Consider the following 24,268-nt stretch of genomic DNA (forward strand, 5'->3'; position numbering starts at 1 on the left):
TGATGCCCAATAAAAAGTTGAAAATACTGGAAATGAGGGCAGAGGCCAAGACCCCCAGGAATACCGATACTTGAAGAATAGGTTTAAAAACGGGGGAAGAAAGCATGGATGGAACCGAGAGAACATCTAGGAGGTGGCTACGGTGGTCACGTGCAAGGTGGCCCGGCGTGGCAGCTGTGGGGGAGGAAAGGGAGCGCCCCATGTGAGAGACTCATGTGGAAGGAGGTTCATCAGACATTGGCAGCTGTCTAGACAAGGAGAATGGCTAGACTAACGGAATAATGTTGGTGCTCTAGGGAAGAGGCAACGTCGGGTGGGGAGTAGGGGGAGATGAGTCTGGGTGTGAACCTGTTTAATCTTAAGGGAGGGTGGGATGTCGTTGTCGAGCCATCTGAGCTGAGCGCCCTAAACAGAGGGCGCCCGTGAGTCTTGAACGAGCGATGGGGAGGATGGGAGGTCTGAAAAGCGGCTGGCAGAGAAGGTACAGGTGGCTGAGCCTGTACAGGAATCCAGTCCCCTGGCCCCAGTGGTCTTCCGTGACCCGTCATGTGCGAGTGGCTGAGCACACCCCACACTCAACCAGGATTTGTTGGAAATGGAAAGTTCTGGTCCATTCCACTGAACCCCATCCCGTACCAGAAACCCCCTCCCAGCCTCCTTCCTCAGTGTTCCCTGGTGACTCCTGATGTCCCTTGGGACCTAAACTCCGTCCAGGAATGTGTTCCGTGCCCAGCAGACCAGGAGCTCTCTGAGCATGGGGGTGGTATCTCCCTTCTTCATGTTCCCAACAGTCCAGGACGGGGCCCGTGCATGCAGGGTGGGGGCACACTGTGTGATCCTCAGTCTCCAAAGAAGACAGGGGTGCTTGAAGTCCCATTTCGTCCCGACAGGACTTTGGGCCAGATCCCATGGGCACAAAGACTTGTGACCCCCCCAGACTTCCTGGTTCAGGCAAGGTCATTCAATTCAGATGATGGTGTAACTGCCCCTGACTGTTTACCTGATCTGCTCCAAGTAGGTGAGATGCCCGGATTGGGGGTGAAGGGACAGGAAAGGGTTGTTTGTATCTGGACCTACTCGGCCCACCTGTCCCAGAGGCCCCACATCATCAAATGTTTTCCAGTTCCTATGGTGACCAGATCACAGAGCCAGGATTTGTTATTGTTCTGGGGAGAAAAGGGAAGGGCCACAGAGTGAGAGACTGACGTCCATCAGCCAGGCAGCTGAGTCACTGGCCACGGTCTGGTGTGTTCATGGAGTCACTTCCCTGTGGTCTGAGGCTCCCACTGGCCTTCCCTGTGACAAGAAGCTGGTCCTTGGACTGTGTCTGTCAGCAAGTGCAGATAACAGGGCACCCCTCCCTCGGCATTGCAAGTGGCCAGCAGGGTGGGGAGGGAAGTTACTGAAAAGGGCACACTCCTGCCTCCAGAGAGTGAGAGCTTATGGGGAAGGGAGCGTTCTCCATCCTTTCAGACTACACATGTGTATTCGTGGACAGCTTCTAGGGCCACCCGGCAACTGGCTTATGCTATGACCTCAACCAAGTCACCTGACCTATCTGAGCCTCAGTCTCCTTTTGTCCAAACTGGGGAAACCGGTGCTATGCCATCAGCTCGTTACAGGATGGGGTCTAGACCCCGACCATACATCTCTGGACCACCTGGCAGATGAAGAATTCCTGTTGCCCCCCCCCAAACACACGTGCTGGCTCCTTGTTGAGCAGCCATGGGAGGCCACAGGGGACACAGCCACCCCCACCCACTGCTACCAAAAATTAAAGTAAGAAGCTTCAGGGGCACCCGGGTGGCTCAGTTGGTTGAGCGTCTGACTTCAGCTCAGGTCATGATCTCACTGAGTTCAAGCCCCGCATCAGGCTCTGTGCTGACAGCTCAGAGCCTGGAGCCTGCTTCGGATTCTGTCCCTTCCTCTCTCTCTACCCCTCCTCTGCTTGCACTCTGTCTGTCTCCCTCTCTCTCTCTCTCAAAATAAACATGAACAAAAAAAAGTTTTTAAGTAGCTTCAATTGCAGACATAGATGGGAACAGAACAAGAAAGTCAGTGGGTCAGCCTGAGGGGGTGGGTCAGCAAGGGTATGAGGACAAAGGAGAGGCTGTGAGGCAGATATCCTAGAAAGAAGGTGCTCAGGCCACCCCAGGTGTGCTCCAGGCTCCTGAGACCCCCCCCCCCCCACCCTTGCTCTGGAGCCGAGCCGGCCAAGGCCCTTGTGACAGCCCGGCTTTCCGGACAGAATTTCCACCAGGGAAAGGGTGCTGATGGGAGAATGTGGCTCATCAGCCCACTCGGATGGCTGTATCCTCACTGTGAGTGGCTGAGTCAGCACCGGTATTTACACTCGTGTTGTAGTGAGTCACCCCCAAACATGGCCATCTCACAGGCCTCTGACCAACTCAGGTTTTCTCGCCTGCAAAGTGGAAACCCACTGCCTGGAATGTAATGACCACAGAAGGGAACTGTCCCCCAAAGAGGAGTCTAGACTGTGCCAAGGGGAGTCCCACATGACACCCATTCTGCAGTCATCTGATGGCCTCCATGGCCTGTTCTCTGCTGACCTCTTCTAGCAGCTACCTCGAGGCCAGAGAAGAGCTGTCTCCACCGGGCTGGTCCTAAGCAGTGCTTTTCAGACGAGGGGATGGAAACCCGGAAGTGGGTCACGGGATTAGTTCAGTGGGTGGGATGAGCATTTTTAACAGTTAGAGTAGAATCACAGTACAGGTGAATGTTCAGAAGTCTTGCATCCGTGTGTGTGTGTGTTACATGAACGTACACACACACGCCACATGAAAACGGCAATAGACAGCACATTCTGACTGGGTCATTTAAAGGGCATTTAATAAGAGGGACTATTTACAAAGGTGTTCGCAGGCTGTACAGAAATCGGAAGGGGTAGTGAAGAGCCAGGTCTAGGCACCGGGGCTTCATTAGCAGCCTTAGGCTCGAGGCTTAAAGGGGGAAGGCACTTCCAGAACTTGGAGGCAGAGGGATGTAGAGAGGGCTCAGGCAGGAGCTGTGACCATCAGCCAAGGGAGTTGCCGGCCAGCCTGAGCTGACCTCCATGGGGAATAAGTACTAACCTTCACTCCTCTCCCTCCTTCCCACTCACCAAACCCTGGGAAAGCCTGGAAGCAGGAAGAACGGACGGGGCCCGTGTGTGGAGATCACCTGGAACCTACCTCACACATGCGGGGGATGCGATGTAAAAGGCAGAGTGTCTCTCACCGTGGGTCTCAGGCGGTGAAGTTTTGAAAACCCCAGACGCCTGTGTGTGACACTGGGGTGGCTGCTGGGAAGAAGCCGTACGTTTCTGAATGGCCCCGGGTCGGGGTCAGCGCCTGAGGAAGGCTGTGGTGGCAACGCCAACGCCCGTGAGGAAGCTGTCGTGCGCTTTCATTAGCAGCCGGGAGCACGGCACATTCCAGACAGGCTGTCGGTGCCGGGCAGGAGAAACCACCTTTGCCCAGATGCCAGACGGCAGGCCTGGGCGCAGCCCGCAGTGTCCACGAGCTGTGGGCTAAGGTCAGGGAGGAAGGGATGGAGAGGGAGAATGTGGGAGAGAGGAACAAAGGGGCCTGTGGTCGGTGACACCCACGCCGGGCAGTTGCCTCAGCTGCTCAGGGACAAAGGGCAGAGTTCTATTTCTAGTTCCCTGTGGGAGCAGGAGAAAATGACATTCTTTCCACAGGCCTGCGGTTGGCCCACGAATGCTCGGGCTACGCGTGGTTGTTCGCACCACACTCTCTCTGGGCCTCGTCTCCACAGCCCACGCTGCTGCTGAGCCCATGCTGGCTCAGTCACATGCTGAAGAACTCACGCCTTCCCAGCAAGAGTGTCCAGGCTCCAAGGCTGCTTCTCCCCCATCCGCCATCAGCCCCTGTGACACCCAGCTTCAGGTGCCCAGTCCCGAGCTACGTGTGGAAAGGCTGCGACACTCACTGAAAACCAGGCCCGGTTCCCAGAAAAGAGTCTCTTCCAGAAAGGAAATAGTTTTCTCTAATGGTAAAAAAAAAAAAAAAAAAAAAAAAAAGCAGATGATTAGTGTTCATAATAAGAGAACTCTCGTTTTACCCTTGCTATTTCCTTGAGCGATAGAGAACAGCTCCGCCCTTCACACACTTGGGTTCCTGCTAGCTTACTCACCTGGCACTCCGGCTGGCGTGTTTACTTAGGAGTTAATAAGGTGAAGAGTGTTTTTGCCCTTTGAACCTGTCTTTTTCTTCAGAATCTCTTAATTTCTCTCGGCCGCACGATTGTTACTGCTAAGGGTCGGGACAGAGTCTCGAGGACACGGTTAAAGGTGCCTTCTGGAGGGGCGCCTGGGTTGGCTGAGCATCCGACTTGGGCTCAGGTCATGATCTCACCGTCCGTGGGTTCGAGCCCCACATCGGGCTCTGTGCTGACAGCTCAGAGCCTGGAGCCTGCTTCCGATTCTATGTCTCCCTCTCTCTCTGCCCCTCCCCACTCATTCTCTCTCTCTCAAAACCTAAACATTAAAAAAAAAAAAAAAAAAAAAGTGGCTTCTGGACAATATCCTCTCTAGCCCAAACCAGCGGACCTTGGGCTGGACCCCAGTGTTCAATCCTAAAGATGCCCCTAGGAAATGTCTTGCCAGTGTCATATTTTTTTATAAGTCAACCACACACAAAGTGGATGCTTTACTATTTAATCAGTCTCAACCAAGTCATGATGAAACTGTAAGAGGAAAAGGAGAGTCCAAGAGAGTCAGTGCCTTCCCCAATTCTGTGCTCATCAACCTCCTCGAGGGCCAGTGGCAGTGCCTGGCTGGCATCCCTTTACTGCCCCGCCTGGCACTTCCCTGTTCTGCCGAGACCTGCCTGGTGTTAGCCACCTCCCTGCACCTTGCACTTCTGCCCACGTGAGGTGTGTGGTTGGCTATCTGTCTCTCTCAGAGACTCAGGAGACCTCTTGGAGGGCAGTGGTTCTGCCTCATTTGCCTCATTCTAGCCCCTTCATCTGCAACAGTACCTGGGCGGTCAGAGGGGCTCCGTAAAATGTGCGTGGGGTGAAAGAATGAATGAAACGTTCGCTGTAGCTAAGATTTTCAATGTGGGAAAAAAAAAAAAAAAAAACCACGAAGACCTAGCCATGACTTTCAAAATTTTTATGTGTTTGGCAGTGAGAAGTTTGATTTAAAAAAACAAAAAAAATCTAACCTAAGCCCCAAAGCAAATAAAAGCAAAGCAGCACATGCAGGTAAAGTTGTCAGGTTTAGCAAGTAAAAATACGGGACATCTAGTTAAGTTTGAATTTCAGAAGAGTAAAAAAAAAATTTTTTTTTTGGAGTGTAAGTATATCCCCAAACTGCATGGGATATACTTATACTAAAAAAAAAAGTATTTTTTTTGTTTACCTGATATTCAAATTTAAATGAGTGTCTTATATTTTAACTGGTGGCTCTCTACCCAGGCCTGTACAAACTCGGGACCCCGGGGGTCCTGTTTGTAAATCACTGTTTTAGGAAAAGCTGTGACACCCATCTTGCTCTCCTCCTCCCATCGCTGGAGCTGTTCTAAGAAGGGCCGAGGCCTCCTCCCCCAGCAAGTGTGCCTGGATCATAGGTGTCCATGTGGGCCCCAGGCTGTGAGGAAAGGCTGTTGCTAAAAGTGGGTCGAAATAACTTGATCAGCAGCCAACATTTATGACAAACAACAATGCCCGTTTACTCAACCGTTTCAAGTCCAATGAAGGTTACTTCACACCTTGTTTTCACTGAAACCTTGACCCCCGCTGACAGACTGTTCTGTCTGTTCTGTGAAGGCAGGTGTGTGAAGAAGCCGCCTTCCTGCTCCTCAGCCCCGTCCTTCTGGGGTGAACAGAGGAGTAACCGCATCCCAGCCAGTCAGCTTGGTTCTGCTGGGTGGAGACTGGCGGCCTCTGTGGAACCAATGCAGACATGATAAGCAAACCCACACCTCTCTCTCTTTACTCCCCTGTGTACAAGCAGTGGAGAAGCTCCTTAGAGAATCAGGTGAACTCTTGAATGCCTTCCAGATGAGTTCATTTTGAAGAGGAAATTGGTAAATCTCAGTGGGAAACGTCTGCCCACATTAGAGCTCCCTTACCAGTTGGGGTGCCCACCAGTGTGTAGTATTGTTGGGGGGGGAGCCAGACAATCCTCTAGATTGTGTATGACCCAGGCTTAGCCCCTGGGATGTTCATGCTCTGGGCTTTGACCCTCAAAGGACAGCAGGTGGGTGGAGGTGACGTGTAGCCGTGACGGTAAGGTCAAGAGTCAGCAGTCAATGGCACTGGCCGCAGCACCTACATTGGGTGTCTGTCACTGGGCTGCCCGACCTCCCTTGGGTGTGCCCTGCCCATTTCCCCGAACTTGGTTTGCCAGGCTTCTAGTCGGTTCTCTGAATCATCCAGTATCCTTTCCCATCCGCTCGTTAACCAGGCTGTTTGCACAAGAGCACTCACAAGTAGGACCAGCCGGTCACCAGGCCTCACCCTCACACTCCCCGCCCCCTTTCCTTGAGGCCCTGGTGAGTGTGAGACCCGATCAGAGATGGGATGACTGTGCTAAAGGATGTCACCAGGATCTTCCTCCGGAGCTATCTGGTGCCATGCTTCCCCAAACTGTAGGGCTTTCAAAAAAATACAGACACCGGGTACCCGTTCTCCTTCCAGGTACCTGAAACAGGGCTGAGCTCCCCATAGTTCTTGGTAGACGCGACGGGCCAAAGAAATGTGAGCAGAAGGGATGAGTGGCACTTCCAGGCAGAGCTGGTGTGCAAAGCCGGTTTGTAATTCACCACGTTCCCCCTCCGCACCCCCATCACAGGGGTCAGACACACTCCGGATGGTGGTCACTCTGTCAGCCTGGAACCTGGAGTGACGAGTTACAGGAGAGCTCCGAACCAATCCAAGGTGATCATTTGGAATGAGCAAGCAAACAAGAAACTTTCCTCATGTCAAGTCACTGAGAGGTGAGGGTTGTTTGTTCCCATAGCAGAACCTGTCCAGTTCTGACTGATACGCGGGCACCGTCCGGGTCCTCCTGGATCTGAGTCACCAGGGGAGCCTGAACTGAGGCATTTCCCAAGTCCCATTGACACACTTGTGATTTTGGTGATCAGCCAGGTTTGGGAGCCCCCAGTTCATTCCACACAAATTCTGAGGACTGGACCGCATAGCCTTGAGACCCAAGCTGAAATTCCTTCATATTGACATATTGAGTCATATTATAAAGACAAATGGTAACTTGAAAAATTGTCTACAATTTCAAAACAGGCCAAAACTGTTAAATTTAAGATTGTATCAATGCTCTGACCACAACCACAAATACACATATGTGTGCACACATGTGCACACACACACACACACGCAGAAAAAGAGAAAGTAAAACATAAGAAAATCAAGGAATGGACTTATGAAATATTTTTCTTTAACTTTTCATTGTTATTGAAGCGGCAACACTTTTATAAACAAAAGAAACCCAAAAATGAGATGTTTGGGGTTAATATGGAAACAACAAGGAGATACTGAATGTTCTTGAGGAAGGGTGGGGTGGCGTGGAGAAGAGGGAAAGGTGATCAAAATAACAGTTAAGGGAGGAAATTGGGGCAGCCATGTGCATAAAAGAGTGAAGGGGGAGTGGCAGAGGCCAGGAGGCCCGAGAGGGGGGCTGTGCAACATTCCAAGAGGTGTGGCAAGGCCCAAACATTGGTGTGTGTTAAGGAAAGAGAGAGGGCAGAGTCAGCCTCTGGTGAGCCCCTTGCTCACGGCCTCCTGGGGCTGCCAGGCCGGACACTCAGCTACACTGCACTGCCCTCTAGTGGCCAGAGCTGGAAGCCAGCAGAGCCTTTGGGGCAGCTTGGCAGGAACAGTCAAGGTAAGACAACTGTGGGAGCCTGAAGAATTTGCTCCTGGGACTGCAGAGTGGAAAAGGTTCCCAGAGAACATGGTGTTTCCACGGAGCATGGCAATTCTCTACAATGGGGCTAGCCCGCTGGCACAGCCACAACAGGCAAGGGACAGGGAATGGCAGGGACAAAAGCGTGTAAGTTTGAGAGTGTGTTGCACATTCAGGGGAGGCAAGGTGTTTGGTGAGGCCATAGGGTTCCTAGGGGTGGGGAAAGGCGAGGCTGAAGAACTGAGCTGAGGCTCTGCGGTGAAGGGACTCTGAAATGCACCGTAGGCAGTGGGACGCCTGCCAAGGGCTTAAGCAGGGGCCGTAATATAGGGAGAAAGAGTAACAGGATCACGTTTGCACTTGAAAAAGATCTTTCTAGCAAAAGTGTGGACTATGAATATGGATAGGGCTGGTGGGAGGGAGTTCCTGCAGGCAAAAGAAGCCAGTGCCCTGACTGAGCAATTGGGGATGGGGAGAAAAAAACTCATCCGTCCTTTCCTTTACTGGTGCATTCCAGACAAGTGCCAGGGACAGTGTGTGATTTTGGAGTTACTAAGCCACACCTGAGTCCTCAGGCACCTCCCTCCCACTTATGCAGAGTGGAAGAAAGCCACCGACCTGCCCACACATTTTGAGCCTGAGAACCCAGACAAAGGAAATCTACAACAACACTCAAGGGATCTTTAACTCTGGGCTGTGCAAAGATTATTTGGGAAGACGGGATGCGCCCTGAGGGTTGAGAACTCTGCACCCAGAGGCCTTTGCTGCGGACTAACTCCACCCCCGTGCTCGTTCCAGCTCGTTCCCAGAACTGGGAGAAGTGGCTCAATGGTCCTCACCCGCGGAGAGCGGTGGTGAGGGCTGGAAGGCAGTTACCTCGCATTGTGCAGATAGACACAGGAAACAGGTAACCGGAAAGAAGTATGATTTACGTAATGATGGGTCTTAATATTAATTTATTGAGTGCTATTGAGCCCGAAGACCAACCTCCCTGCCTCCAACTTTGGGTGGGAGTGTTTTGCATCCCACCTTTGACCTCTCATGGAGCAGCTGTCTCTGTTGCTGTGTAGCATCTCTGGGGTTGGAACACTTGCCACCCCTTATGCACCACTTCACACGAGCTGTTTTGGTTTTTCTTTTTAAGTTTATTTATTTATTTTGAAAGAGCACATGCACGCGGGCACGTGCATGCTCCAGCAGGGGAGGGGCAGAGAGAGAGTCCCAAGCAGGGTCCACGCTGTCAGCACGACCCCGACTCGGGGCTCAATCCCACGAACCGTAAGATCATGACCTGAGCCAAAATCAAGAGTCGGAGGCGCAAGGGCACCTGGGTGGCGCAGTCGGGTTAAGTGCAGACAGTTCGTGAGTTTGAGCCCCACGTGGGGCTCTGTGCTGATGGCACAGAGCCTGCTTGGGATTCTGTCTCTCCTTCTCTCTGCCCCTCCCCTGCTGGTGTACAAGCTCTCTCTCAAAATACATACATACACTTAAAAATTTTTTTAAAAAAGATGCTCAAACGACTGAGCCACCCAGGCGCCCCATAACATGAGCTATTTTATGCTTTATATAAAGTGACCTTCGCCGGCAAGAGGTGGAGCCTGATTTGTGTGGGCAGGTTAGCCAACTTCTTGTTTAGCATCAGCTGGCATCTTGATACGTCACAGCCTAAAGGGTTAAATATTATTATGTCCTCATTTGATAGATGAGGAAATTGAGGCATAGAGGCAATGGCCCACCCACAGTCACACAGCTGAGGTGATGCAGCCAGGATTTGAAGGCTGGCTCCCTAGTCTCTATTCTGAATGATTTGCTATCCCCCCTACTTTGTGCCAATCACACGGCGACGCCCAAAACTACTTTGGGGAGCACTTTGCCATTACCCGCCCTCTATCCCGTTCACCACCCTCATTCAGCCTATTTCCCCCTCCCTGAAGATCATTCTATGGCTAAGTGAATCCCACTTAAATGTTGACTCTGGAGGGGCACCCCTGCCTTCTCCCCTGGAACCTAGTCCCCTGTCTGCTCAGAGTCCCGGTGTTTGCCACACAGTGTCTGTGTTTTCCAGAGATCCATTATGCAGAGTCCCCGCTCGGACTGGTGGGAGGGCACAGCCTCTGATCTGGGGGAATTTATATCCAAGGGGGAATCAAGACAGACAGAGTATCCAGTCTGTTCCTTTTTCTTGCTGTCAGTATGGTCAGCTAGTTTTTTTAAACTGTGCGTTGCCACACATTATGGATCATGAAAAAAAAAAAATTTAGTGCATCTCAAATCACATTTGACTTAAATGAAATGGCATAAAATAAAAAATACCAGATGCATTTCATGTAATATGGTTAAAAATTGTTTTAGGGATATTTGTTTTAGATGGGTGCAGCTGGGTGTGTGTGTGTGTGTGTGTTTGCGTGTATGTGCACTTGGCTGTGATATAAAATATGTTTCTTATCACGGGCAGAAAAATTAAAGAGCCACGCATCTAAATGTTTCCCCGTCTGCTTTTGCAACACTTATATACAGTGGTATTACAACCTATGTTTTGCACAAGGTCACATGACAGTCACTTTCAGTCAGCTTGTCTACTCTTCCACTAATGAGTAGAGAGGCCACACAGGTGACCTGTAAACCGTGAGGACTGTCAGTAAATTAAATTGTTTGAATTAACATACCTTGTTTGAAGCCAAACTAAGCCGTATATTTCTGGTGGATGTTTATCATTGAAATCCTACCATCAATTACATACTTTAGGGACACCTGGGTGGCTCAGTCAGTTGAGAAACTGACTTTGGCTCAGGTCATGACCTTGAGGTTCGTGAGTTCAAGCCCCACCTCTTTCTGCCCCTCTCCCGCCTGTGCTGTCTCTCTCTCTCTCTCAAAATGGAAAAACTTAAAAAAATCCACATACTTTAAAAATCCATTTTATGAATTTGCCATTTATTCTTCCCTGCTTCTCACCAGCCAGTCCTGGCATAATTTACTGGACTTCCTCCTCGTATGCCAGGAACAAATGCAGGGATGTGTGGAGGGGAGGGTGGTCTGGCCACGGTTCGCCGGCCCTGGATCAGGAGACCCCGTTTGCTTCCAGGAGGCCCCTCCCGCCGCCCCCACGCCATTGGCAAGACCCTGAGGGCCTCCCAGATCCTGGGGCGACAGGGACTCCTGGTGCTGAAGCCAGATGAATGCTCACACATCAGTAACACATTCAGCTTTCCTCAGCAGACCTGATACTCCTGACCCACCTTCTGGGTAGGGTAGACTATATCTTTGTTTTTGTTGTTTTTGAGGAGCAGATTTTACAGAAGTTAGGGAGAGTGGAACACGAGGTCAGAGAGCCTGGATTCTCATCTCACATCTTCCACCTGTGAGACGATGCCTTTGGGCAAGTTGTGGAACCACTGCAACCTTCAGCCGCCTCATCTATAAAATGGAGGGTGACAATGGCAGCTATGTCAGCAGGTGACCGTGAGGAGAAAACGAAGTACTACAGGTACGGCATTTTAGCCCCACGCTTAGCATACAGTAAGTGCTCACTATGTACTACCTGCCACGGTCAGAGCAATTATGATTATTACGACACATTTATTTATCATTACAACACTCTGGCAGCCTCAGCGCGGCCTAGGGCTGAGAGCCACACGGGCCCCTCCCGGTTAATCCTGCATCACTGTACTGCCTCACCTCCTCATGGCCACCACCTGCCTCCCAGCTTCGCTTCCTCCATCCCAAGGCTGGCTTTTAGGGATGCTGGATTCTCAGGCCTCGCCACAGTCTGAACAAGGTAACGTGTGGTACAGCATGAGAAGACCCGGATTCGAGTCCTCGCTTTGCTGCTTCCTGTCAGGAGGCGTGGCTGTTTGCTCCAAGTAAATTAGGATGGGCTGGAGGGAGGGCCCTGCCAGTTAGGCAAGGCCCAGGGCCCACGCTGTGTGTCTGTGCCTTCTCACCGCAGACAGAAGGCACTTGGACAGGGGGGTGGGAGGCGGGTGGAACCCCTGCCTGTCTCCTGCCTGGGGCTTAAGGGAACCTCGAGGGGCCAGGGGACAGACAGTGGGAGCAGGGCCTCGGATCAGGGGACCGGAGGTCAGTACCCAGACACAGGAACAGGCAGGTCTTGTTTTTTGTGGGAAAAGGTTGGACGCTCGCCCAGGTGACTGAAGGGCTGCCGTCACCGGCATCCACATGGGGACGGTCTGTGAGCACAGAGCCGATTGATAGGGTGCAGGAATGACTGGTTACAGTGGTCAGCCTGGCCTTGCTCTCCCACGGGAGCTGCGCTGTCCACCTGGGGCTTCCTGCCTCCAGACTGCATGGACCCGGTAGGAACAAAGTCAGAGCTGGCTCTGCTAGAGGGAAGCCGGGGAGGCAGAGGCACAGGAAACGGGGTCTGGGGTCACGAGGAAATATGGTGCTACTTAGAGACATGTCCCCTGAGCCTTCTTTTTTTTTAATTAAAATTATTTATTTACTTATTTTGGGGGAGAGAGAGAGAGACAGCACACACAAGCAGGGAGGGACACAGTGAGAGGGGGAGAGAGAGAGAGAGCCCCAAGCAAGCTCCACACCATCAGCACAGAGTCCGATGTGGGACCTGAACTCACAAACCGTGAGATCGTGACCTGAGCCAAGATCCAGAGTCGGACGCTTAACAGACTGAGCCACTCAGGTGCTCCTGAGCCTTCTTTAACTCTGCCATAACATGGCAAAGGTGATGGTCCCCAACGTGCAAGTTTAGGTGTGTTAGTGAGATGAATATAAGAGATAGTTTGGGACGCCTGAGTGGCTCAGTCGGGTAAGCATCTGACTCGATTTCGGCTTAGCTCATGATCTCACTGTTCATGGGATTGAGCCGAGTCAGGCTCTTCACTGATGGCAAGGAGCCTACTTGGGATCGTCTCTCTCCCTGTCCCTCCCTCTCTTCCCCTCTCCCACTCACGTATGCACTCGCTCTCTCTCTTTCAAAATAAATAACCATTAAAAAAAAAGTGGTCGTTTGAATAGCTAAACTAATATCCTTATAGTGTCATTACCGTCCCTGCTGTAAGTACACAACCTCTTTTCAAGCTAAGGACTTTACTAAAACTCATTTACAACATACAAATGATACCACAAATTGGGGGATTCACAATTCACAATTCACAACATACAAATGATACCACAAATTGGGGGATTCACAATTCTCCTGAAATCAGAGAGTGCGTCTGAGCAGGAATGACGCTGAGGGTTAGCCCAGCCTTGGCGAGAATGAGTATCCACCTGTGTGGGAGGTGAGGGAGGAGAGGTATCTTGGTTCAAAACTGGTGACAAGACAGGGCTTTGAATTCTTCCGAACTGGGTGCCTGCTGGCCCCCGTGCCGGGCCGGTGTGCAGGTGTGGTGCTGCCGTAACCGGGGCCCCAGCCTGGGCCCTCCCTGCTCTGAGCCAATCGTGAGGGTGTCTGGAGAAGAGCTTGTGGAGAAGGTGGCTGGTTCCGCACCGCCCTGGGGTTAACGAAGCCACGGCGGGGGAACGGGCATCAAGCCAGCACTCCCTTGTATTTGAAGAGATTATTGGGTTTGCAGTCTTCATACCCACTCATGCCGTTCATCCTCCCAACAAATCAGTCCACTTATTATCCCATGTTTCACTGAATAGAAAAGCGGGACTTGGAGTGATTTGCCTAAGGGCACACCGCAAGCTAATGGCCAAGTTGGGCCTAGAACCCAGATGCTGGGGTCCAGATCTGGCAAACCTCCCCATGTGTTTGGAGGCACCGTGTCCCAGGACAGGAGCAGGAGACAGGATCAGACCTGGGCTACGGCCAGTAGCTCAAGGGACAAGAAGCTGGCAGTTCTGGGCCTGAAGACGCATGGACAGTGTCTCAGTGGAAAACAATGTCTGGTCATAGCACACGGGGGATACGTCCTTTCCTTTTTATACTTTTCCGTATTGATTGGAATTTTTGCACGAACAAGTTTTACATTCATAATCAGACAAAATAATCCCATTATCTTTGTGGGGCTGGCGCAGGTGGAAATCTGTGCACAACCACATTAGGGCCCTTTGCACACCAACAGCTGCTGTTGTGGGCGGGTCTCTGGTCTCATAACAGCTAACCCACCCCCCACCCCCCGTGCTCTTTTCCCGATGATGGTTTCATGAATTCCAACTTGCAGTTTTCTTGGCTCAGTCCACTTTCTGGCAAATGCAGCTGCCCTCCCCCGTCCTTCAAGGGTTTTCCAGCAAACCTTTGCACTCACTCAGTTCCTTGGCAGAAGATTAGGGGATCACATGGCTGAGTGAGTGGCATTTTCTGAATCATGGAATGGAAAGAAACTGTACACACAAAAGCTGCACACAGGGCCTCTGTTTCAAGCCTGGATGACAACACAGCGTGGGAAGTGATTCATCCCAGACCGCCTAGCACGTGTGCTGGCCAGCAGAGGGGGTGCAGCTCAGTGCTCATCCTCTGTGGTGACGAATGGAGTTTCTCAGACAGAGGGCAGCCCCAGGCGCCTCCCCCCCACAGACCACAGGAGCCCAGTGTCCCTGCTTCCCACGGTCTGGGGCCGCCAGGGGCTGCTCCCCTGCCTGGGGAGGTCACAGACGATAGGGCAGAGGTGACAATGGTGGAGTATCCAGGTTAGGGGAACCAGAGAAAAGAACTAGGCAGACAGGTGTGGGGAGAATAAAACCAGGGAACAGTTCTGGCTTCTCCATTCCCCATCCCAGAAACACAGCCCAGGGCCCAGCAGGCACAGAAGACATGAGCTCACCAATGCCGGGATGGACCTAATAAATAATTAACATGCTCATGGAGTCTTTATGGAGTCCAGGCCTGGTCTAGGTCCTTGACATGTGGTATCCCATCACATCCTCCCAACAGCCCTCTAGAACGTCAGTGAACCCATTTTGCAGGTGAGGAAATTCTGCACAGAAACACGAAATAGCTTGCTTGAGGCCACACAGCCACTAAAGAGAATTCTAACCCAAGGCACCCTTGTCCAGAGTCTGTGTGCAGAGCTCCTCTTCTAGGCCAGATACTGCCTTTCGTGTACATTATCTGATTTAATCTACACAACAACAATACAGTAAAGTATTGTTCCCATTTTAGAAGTGGGAAAACTGACGGGGCTCCTGGGTGGCTCAGTCAGTTGAGCATCCAGCTTCGGCTCAGGTCATGATCTCACAGTTTGGGAATTCAAGCCCCGCATCAGGCTCGATGCTGTCAGCGCAGAGCCTGCTTCGGATCCTCTGTCCTCCTCTCTCTGCCCCTCTCCGCGCTCGCTCTCTCTCAAAAATAAACAAACATTAAAATTTTTTAAATTATTTTTAAAAAATGGGAAAAACGAGGCTCAGAGAGGTTAAGTATGTTACCCAAAGTCACAAAGCTGATAAGTGATGAAGTGGGACTCACCCATGTCTGCCTCACTCCGATGCCCACGACCTGTCCCATGACATCTGTGTTCCCCTCCTCTTTTGAGACAGCGTCCCTCTTTTCTGAGTCCGCAGCATGCCCACCCATGGTTTGCATTGGTTAAATCTTGACTCAACAATGGTAACCTCTTGGTTGTTCCACACAAGGGCCTCCCTTGCTGGAGAGGAAGGAGAGAGGTTATGCCCCAGAGCTGAAGGGACAATGTCCCCAGGGTAGACTTTGAGGGATTTGTGCAGGTTGGGAAGGATGAGGGAAGCGAGGCAGAGCTGGCTGGCCAACAGGTCCGATGGGTCTCCCCTGGCTCCGTATCAAAACCCCCTTTTATAAAACATAGGCTACGAGTGGTAGAGATCTTGGTTGGGGTATGGGGGTAACTCCAAGCAGTAGCTAGGGCTGAGAGGCGCTCATCACATCCACTGCTGCTCTTTACCCCATGGACCACCTCTCTTTGGGGTCAGCCGGAACCACAGGTTAATATGGGATCTGAAACTCCCATCGACCAGCCACAAAGATGTATTATATATAGATTTTATTTGGCTGGATTTATTGCTTTCCTTGTTACTTAAAGTCGATGTCTTTAAGCAAGGCGTGTTTTCTCCAGTTTGCCACGGGCCCCCCTATTTCCCATTGCCTTATACCCTCCCACTCTCTCGAGCAAGTTACCACATTACTGCAGCTGCTGATGACACTGGAGTTTGAGACCCTTCAGATATAAAGTAATTAGTACCAGCATTTCACCTGGAAAAAGAAGCACTTGTGCCTCCTGGACCAAAGTGAGGACACTGAGGCCCTGTGAAGTTACAGTCAGGTCTCTGGTGAGCAGCTGCTTCTGGAACGGATCAGAGCCCAGCATTTACCATTGTCTCCCTCTGGGCCTGGCCCTGACCCTGTGTATTAGCTTCCTGTTGCTGCTGTAACAAAACTATCACAGGGACACCTGGGTGGCTCAGTTGGTTGAGCATCCGACCTCAGCTCAGGTCGTGATCTCGAAGCTCGTAGAGTTTGAGCCTCACGTCAGGCTCGCTGTTGTCAGCGCGGGGGTTGCTTCAGATCCTCTGCCCCCCTCTCTCTGCCCCTCCCCCGCTTGCACTCTCCCCAAAAAATTAATAAATATTACAAAAAAAACTATCACTTGGTGGCTTAAAACAATGCCAGTTTATCATCTTATGGTTTTGGAGGCCAGATCTCCAGAACGAGTCTCACGGGGCTAAACGCAAGGTGTCTGCAGGTCTGAGTTCCTTCCGGAGGCTCACATTATCACTCCTACCTCGGCTTCTGACACTAGTGTTACTATCTGACCCTCCTGCATCTCTTGTACAAGGACCCTGTGATTATATTTAGGGCCCATGCAGAAAATCCAGAATACTCGCCCCATCTCAAGATCCTTCACTTAATCACACCTGCCAAGTCCCTTTTGCCATATTCACAGATTCCAGGGATCAGGGTAGGGGCATCTCTGTGGGGTCATTATTCTGTCTTCCACCAACCCCGCCCCCCCCCCCCCATACAGGAGGGCTGGGAATCATGTTCACAGGGCGGCAAGAGCAGGGCTCTTGGAGGGTGGGTATTCTGAGCTGTCCCAGCCTGGCTGGACCACAGGGTGATCCCATCCATCCTAATCCCAGGACACGAGCACCCACCCTGATGGTCATCTGAGCAGAGACCTAGGCGGCATACATATGAGCTTTGTACCCCATGAGCAATCTCTGTCCCTGCCTGCAAAATGTTGACAGGACCCCTCCTGCCTGTCTCCCCTGTGACCCTCGGCCGTACACCTTCCCAGCTCCTCCCAAAGGGAAGCATGTCCTAAAACACCAGCTCCAACGTTACAAAGGTAAGTCAGATGTCATTATCATTCCCAACATAAGGATGGGGAAACTGAGGCTCAGAGCATCCGGCCTTGTCTCTGGCAGTTCTGGCAGAACAGAAGGCACATGCGAAACAGGGGCTGACGGGGTTCAAGAAAAGACTCTAGACGGAAGCGTCGGCAAGGTCAGGGGCCAGCAAGGGCTGCTGGGCATTCAGAGACAGCAAAGCTGTGGCCGCCGTAGGCCTGATGGGACAAGGAAGAGGTTCGGTTTCCAGAATCTGGTGTGTGCTCTAGCTGTAGGAGCAGATTGCCCATGAGCAGTGGGGTTGAGAGTTGGGGCTGTCACGCGGAAATGCAGACATACCCACAGGTGTAAGGCCATGTAAATTCACATCCTTGGCCTTCCCAAGTTAGGGATTGTTTTATTGGGCCTGGCTTCAAAGGGGCCAGAGGCCAGTGGTGGGGAGGGAGGAGAATCTTCCTTCTCATCGTATATTTCTCACTCGCATTGTTCTTCCCTGCGAGCATGAATGACTTCTGGAACACAGAGATGGTCCCAAGATGCCCGTGGTCAGGGCAGCCCTGGGTGCTCGTGCAGCCTGGGACTCACTGTCCTCCTGGCCCCAGGTTGTTTGCAATGCTGACAGGCTTTCTCTGGGTGGGCCGGCTCCCCTCCTGGGACCTGCAGACCTGTTACTTCACCGTCCTTTGGAAGGTCAACTCTCCCTGCCGTGAGCCACTCCTGAGGTCCTGCCTGCTTGCTTCCCTCTCTCAGGAGGCAGTCTCCACCCCACCACTGATGTGAGCTTCTCCCCATCCAAGCTCCCCCTCTTCCGGCCCCCCTCCCCGCCCCACCCCACTCAGCCACCAGTCCAGACATGGCAGGCCACACCCTGCCCTGCTTCTCTGGGGTGAAGGTGGGGTCTTGTACCACGCAGATTGGGGCAGGCAGGTTAGGTTAGCTGTTGAAAGGTGGAAATAAAGATTTGTGTCCTGGGGCTGACTCTGAAAGTCCCAGTGTTATGCCTAACAGAAATGCCCTGCTGTCCCCAAAGGCTCTGGAGCCCTCTGAGGGTGCCTAGGGACACCCACTCCATTTTTAGCAAAACCTCTAAAAGCCCACACAGTACCAAGGATAGGGGGGTCTGGCCGTGACCTCCCAAATGATCCCCTGCCCACGACTGAGCTGGTGACTCTCTCTAGTTCCTGTAAAGCTCAGCTCAGAAGCACCAGCCCAGGAGCTGCTCTGAGTCCCCAGGACAGCCCTGACCCTCATTGCCCCCTGGTGACAGTGCCCATAGCCATAGCAGCACCTTGCATATGAACAGCAAAACTTGACAGGCTTTTAAAATTATTTTTTAATGTTTATTCATTTTTGAGAGAGAGAGAGAGACAGAGCATGAGTGGGGGAGGAGCAGAGAGAGAGGGAGACAGAACTTGAAGAAGACTCCAGGCTCTGAGCTGTCAGCACAGATCCCGATGTGGGGCTTGAACTCACGAACCACGAGATCATGACCTGAGCCAAAGTTGGACACTCAACCAAATGAGCCACCCAGGTGCCCCCAAACTTGGCAGTCTTTAAAGCACACTGAGCTCCACAGTATAACCCATAGGTACAGGCAGAGGGTGTCACCTCCCTTTGCACAGGTAAGAAAGTTGAGTCAACTCCTTAGGGTCCCTGGGGCCCCATGCTGGTGAATGGTAGCCAGAAGCAGAGCCATGTCTTTGGACTCCTAGGCAAGGGCTTTTTCCCTCATCTGGGATCCCGGCACCCCTGAGTCCTAGGGCCACAGAAGCACCCCGTCCCTGTCTCCCCCACCCTCCCGATCTGATTCTCATCCACACGTGCTGCACTCGTAGCCCTGAGCTAGCCCTGGGCCTGCCTTCTCCAACTACAGCCTGCGGGGGACTGGGGGCTGGAGTCCTACAGCCACAGGGCCACAACCCCTGACTGGGGGCTAGAGGATCATTTGAACAGAGGAAAGCTGTAGGCTTAGGGTAGGCTGAAGGTTTGCTAACCTTTGAGGCTACAGAAGCACATTCTTCAAATGCAAGCAGACAGCAGCCGGATAAAAATGGGGGGGCTACACTGACTGATTCAAGGGTCTAGGGGCGGGGGGCCCTGCCTCCTCCACCACCCCATGAGGCCCCTCATGCCCCAGGCCCTGGGGCCACCTGCAAAAGCTCCTAGGTTCACCTCATGGAGCCGCGTTTAAAAGCCATCCCAGAGTACTCCCGGTTGGGCTCTCCCTGTCTTGTGGGGGCCTTGCCTGTCCTGGCTCAGCACCCCCTCTCCACCAGCCAGAGTCCCGGAAAGCCCATTTATTTGAGGTGACCGCCCTGCGCATGCCAGGCTGAGGTTGGGGGGGAGGGAAGGGAAGAAGCAGCAAGGGACAGCTTTCTGATTCTTCTCCCCTCGAAATCCTGCCTGGGGCTCCAGTGTTCCTTCCCTTAGGACATCAGGACAGTTGGTCAGGACCATAGACCAAGTGTCCAGAGGGAAGAAGAAAAATAATTCCTGCCCTTGGGGAGTTCCCAGGCTGGTGGGGAGAGTGTGGAAGTGCAAATGTGCACACACACACACACACACACACGCACACACAGGCGTGCAAGCCTGTCCCAAAGAGAGCCCCATATAGGAGCCCAGAGCCCTGCAGCTGCGCAGAGTGAGGCACCTGGGTGAGTGGGCTATGAATGAAGGCAGGGGCGGAGCCCAGGAGGGGCAAACTGACGTCCTCCAGGAAGAGACCCCTGCTACCAGGGCAGGTCACAAACCTCAGCCAGGGCCAGCAGGGGCCGAAAGGAATGCCAGATGCCCGGCAGGCTGTGCATAGCACCTGGGTGGAGTGGGGCACATACTACCGCCCTCCCGGCTGCCCCGTGAGGTGGAGGTTTCCGTCGAGGTGGGTGAAGGGTGCAGTGGGGGCTGGGCAGCCGGAGGGGGTCCACAAGCAAAGGCATCAGTTTAGGGAGAAACCAGCTTGTCCCCAGCCCCTGGTCTGTAGCAAATGTTAAATAAATGTTTGAATGAGGAAGGAAAAACGGAGGAAAGGGGAGAGGGAGAGAACGGACCCATTTAGGGAGGAAAAGAAGTAAGACAGTCATCAATTAGGATTTTTTTTAAGTTTATTTATTTATTTTGAAAGAGAGAAAGCATGCAAGCTGGGGAGGGGCAGAGAGAGAGGGAGAGAGAGAGAATCCCAAGCAGTGTCAGTGCAGAGCCTGATGCAGGGCTCGAACCCACAAACCCGATCATGACCTGAGCCAAAACCAAGAGTCCGATGATTAACTGACTGAGCCACCCAGGCACCCCAGGATTTTTTTGTTTTGTTTTGTTTCCAGCTTATAAACATTAAACCCTTTAAAAAGAGACAGTGAGAGGGTAAGTGTCTGACTTCGGCTCAGGTCATGATCTCATGGTTCATGGGTTTGAGCCCTGTGTCGGGCTCTGTGCTAACAGCTCAGAGCCTGGAGCCTGCTTTGGACTCTGCGTCTCCCTCTCTCTCTGTTCCTCCCCCACTCACGCTCTGTTTCTCTCTCTCTCAAAAATAAATAAACATTAAAAAAAAAAAAAAAAAGACAGTGAGAAAAATTCTGGAGATACAGGTTCAAGGAGCTTGCTGTCCTGTCATGGTTCCTCACAGGTTCTGAGCACGAACCTCATCCCCTCGACCCCAGTCCTTCTGGAAGCTGCAATAACCCCAGGACAGGGGCTTCCCAGAAGGGTCATCTTCCCTCCCACACACACAGCTGGCAGCCCAGTGAGCTAGAGGGTGGGCAGGACCCTGAGCTCCTAGGCCCAGCGCAGGTAAGACAGGCACTGATTCTAAGGCCTGGTACAAGCTCCGTCTCAAATCCTCTTCCCCAGCTCAGCCCTGGAGCCTTCTACCCTCACACCTCATTCCTCCCCAATGCCAGGAAATGCTCATCCCCCTAAGAGCAGACAGACATCGGCCATTAGTCACCTGAGGCCACTCCCCAGGGCTCCCTGGCCAGGACCCAAGTCCTCCTCTGAGCCCTGGGCTCAGAGCTTCCTGAAGAAGGTTGAACTGTGAATTCTGTTTACCTGCTTTGGAATAGACTGGATCAGGCCTCCACCCTTTTCCGTCTTGTGGCAAACAAGGGATCGGGTCAAACCAGGGGTATCCCTGAGCCTAAGAAAGCTGTGACGGGTGCCTTGGAGAAGAAGTATGCACACAAGATAAGCCGCAGTTCTCACATAAAGCAAGGTTGTGTGTTTATCATGGTTTATATCTCCTGGGGCCCGCCCTGTCCCTTGTCCTGCTACTCCTTCCGCCCACACCCACCCCCACTTCAGCTGGACCTGGGAGGGGGTGGGGGAAAGGGCAAACAAGAGTGTCTGAGGCAGGGGTGGGGTGTTCAGGTGTCAGCTCGAGGCGGGAGGAGGGTGTCCCAACTCACCCGGGCTCCTGTGCCGGAAGGGAAAGCTAGCAAGGCAGCACAAGGCTTGGCCTTGGCCTCAGGTCTGACACAGTCCTGGCTGGACACCCCTCACCTGGAAATGCCTGCTGAGCCGCTGGAGGCCCCTGGGACCCATGCCCATGACCTCAGAGGATGTCTGTGACCCAGTGGGCAGCAAGTGCAGGGAGGCTTATGGCTGCAGAATGTCCCTTCCCCGGCTTGTCCTCACAGACCTCCTCTCCATTTCCCCACCCCCAGATGCCTGTGCCCCTTCCCTACTGAAAACATAGACCCCGGCTGTCACCCTACCTTACAAAAGACAGACCTCCCCCACTGCCTGTCCTCAGTCTCCACCTGAGACCACCCTTGAGGAACCCCCACCCAGCACTGCCTGAAGCCCTGAGCCCTGGGGTGGGAGTGGAAAGCTGCAGTGAGGGCTTGGACCTGTGCCCCATGATGCCACCACTTTATCTAACTAGGCATGGAGTGGACCTCTGTGACCCAGGCTGAGGACCAGCCTACCAAACGTGATTTCTGTAGAGAAGCCGCATCCTGAATCCTGAGCCACCAGCTTGCAGAGGCAAGGACATCCAGGATTTCTAGTGATTTGGGTGCAGAGACAAGGGCAGAGTCATAGCCTAGAAGCCACCGCAGCTGCCCTCCTCAGCAGACCCTCCCTAGCAGCCCACTCACCCCTCAGCCTGTCCTCTGGACCTTCTGCCACCTCCTTACAACTCCCGCTGCCAGTTGCCGTAAGACGCGGCACGTTGCTGGGCAAACAGAGCCTTGAAAATGCAATGGATCCGCAGCACTCATGGATTTCATTTGCCAGTTTATCTACCTACTAAAATGTGTTACCCCCAGAGCAATACTCAGGGCTGTTTTGTGGTCCTTTGGGAACAACATGCAGAGTGGTAAAAATCTGAGTTGCCTGCCTGGACATTCCCAGCTGAGGCCACGAGACGATGCTCTGCCTTCTCATGTCTGCTCCCACACTGGAACCGAGTGTCCTGTTCTCAGTCTGAGTAGTGCCGTGCTTTTTTGGATTTTTGTGGTTTTGTTGGTGATTTCGCCAGGGTAGCGCTGCCAGGCCGTCTGGTGTTCCCGAGCACAAGAGATGGGCCCTGTAGAGAAAAGATCAGTGTTAGGCAAGCTTTGTTCGGGCGTTGAGTTACAGCGCTGATGGCCAAGTTCAACATTAATGGATCCGCAATACGTATCAAATAGAGTCTTTAAACAGAAGGTTATCGATTGTTTCAGTTGATGAAAAGTTTGTGTTCAGAGGCTCACAAGAACCTAACTCTGTATTTTCCCCAAGGGCAAAGGTTCAGAGTTTGCTAATTCACTGTTGCCAGAGACTCTATAGAATATAACTACCTCGAATAATGAGAATCGACCATATAGTTGCCTGGGCTCACCCGGATTTAGCATACCAGGATCTCCTGGCATATGTGTTTTTCTTTTTATATATTTTTTAATGTTTATTTTTGAGAGAGAGAGAGAGGCAGAGAGAGAGAGGGAGACACAGAATCTAAAGCAGGCTCCAGGCTTTGAGCTGTCAGCACAGAGTCCAATGGGGGGGGTTCAAACTCACAAACTGTGAGATCATGACCTGAGCTGAAGTCAGATGCTTAACAGACTGAGCCACCAGACGCCCCGAATCTGTGTTTTTCAAAGCACCAAAGGTGATTCCAATGCAGGGTCTGGGTGGGAGCCATTGCAGTGATACCTCAAAGTACCCGTGTTAGACCTGCTGGGTTCAGACAGTCATGGTGGCCATCTTGAAACAAACTTCTGTCCAACTGGGAGGTGATATATAGCGTGATGTGGGGAAAGGAACATAGGACTGATGAGGCATTAGGACTCTGAAGACTCTATGTGACCTCAGCAAGTCATGTAATGTTCAGGACCTCAGTTTCCCCACTCATGACATGAAGATAATAAAACCTATGCATGGTGGGATTTGCTCTGAAATTCAGATATGTCTTGTGAGCTCGAACTCCAGGAGTCCACCGGTGTCTTTTGAGAAAGAATTCATTCAAAGAGAAAAGGCAGATGGTCTTGGCCCAGAGTGGTGAGCACATTCCTGGGGAGGAAGGGCACATTCCTGGGGAAAGGAGGAAGGACAACTTGGGGAACCACTCAGTGTTGGTCACTCAGTTCTGCTTCTAACCTGGCCCCTAAGGGTTTGCATCTGGGGAGACCACAGGCAAGGCTGCTTGCCTAAGAACCTTGTGAAATCCAGAGACCCAAGGCCACCAGTATTGGAAGGGCTCATATGGCCCTGGGCAGAGAGGCAGGATGTGGCTGTCTGGCTCAACCCATGGGAGCCGCTAGCTGCATGGGCAGTATTCCACCCATCCCATCCTTCCCCCAACCCCTTGATGTTGCACCTTTTCGAGCTTTGGAGGTACTGAGGGCAGTTGCTGCAAATGTCACCTCAGAAAACTGGAGCTGAGGTAGGAAGGACCCAGCTCCTGAGCTCAGCCATGAGACTTTCTTGGGATAACCCCAAAGGCGAAACCTGGAGGTCCCACATGGGGGCTGAGGGAGGCACCAAGCCCAAGAAAGACTGTTAGTGCATGTTCATGTGACCATTTTTTCACCCCAGACTTACATGGCTGGGGAGATGGGGGTCCCAGATGTTTGAACATCAACTGAGCCGGTAGCCGTGAAAGATTTTGAGAGGTGCAAAAAGGAGCTGGATGAACACGAGGGCTTTTGATATCAGTCC

The 24,268-nt window shown here is 52.4% G+C and overlaps 1 long non-coding RNA gene across 1 annotated transcript in view; it reads left to right on the forward strand.

Annotated features, from left to right (window-relative positions):
- LOC122211639 overlaps nucleotides 1-12,373 on the forward strand; it is a 91,980-nt gene extending 79,607 nt beyond the window's left edge. Inside the window, exons 5-7 of the long non-coding RNA XR_006198763.1 lie at nucleotides 6,821-6,965; nucleotides 8,690-8,798; nucleotides 11,179-12,373. This is a non-coding gene — a long non-coding RNA (uncharacterized LOC122211639). The remainder of the gene's footprint in view (nucleotides 1-6,820; nucleotides 6,966-8,689; nucleotides 8,799-11,178) is intronic.
- Nucleotides 12,374-24,268: the final 11,895 nt, after the last annotated feature.

This window comes from Panthera leo, chromosome F3, assembly GCF_018350215.1.
Source record: "Panthera leo isolate Ple1 chromosome F3, P.leo_Ple1_pat1.1, whole genome shotgun sequence".
Taxonomy (NCBI): Eukaryota; Metazoa; Chordata; class Mammalia; order Carnivora; family Felidae; genus Panthera; species Panthera leo.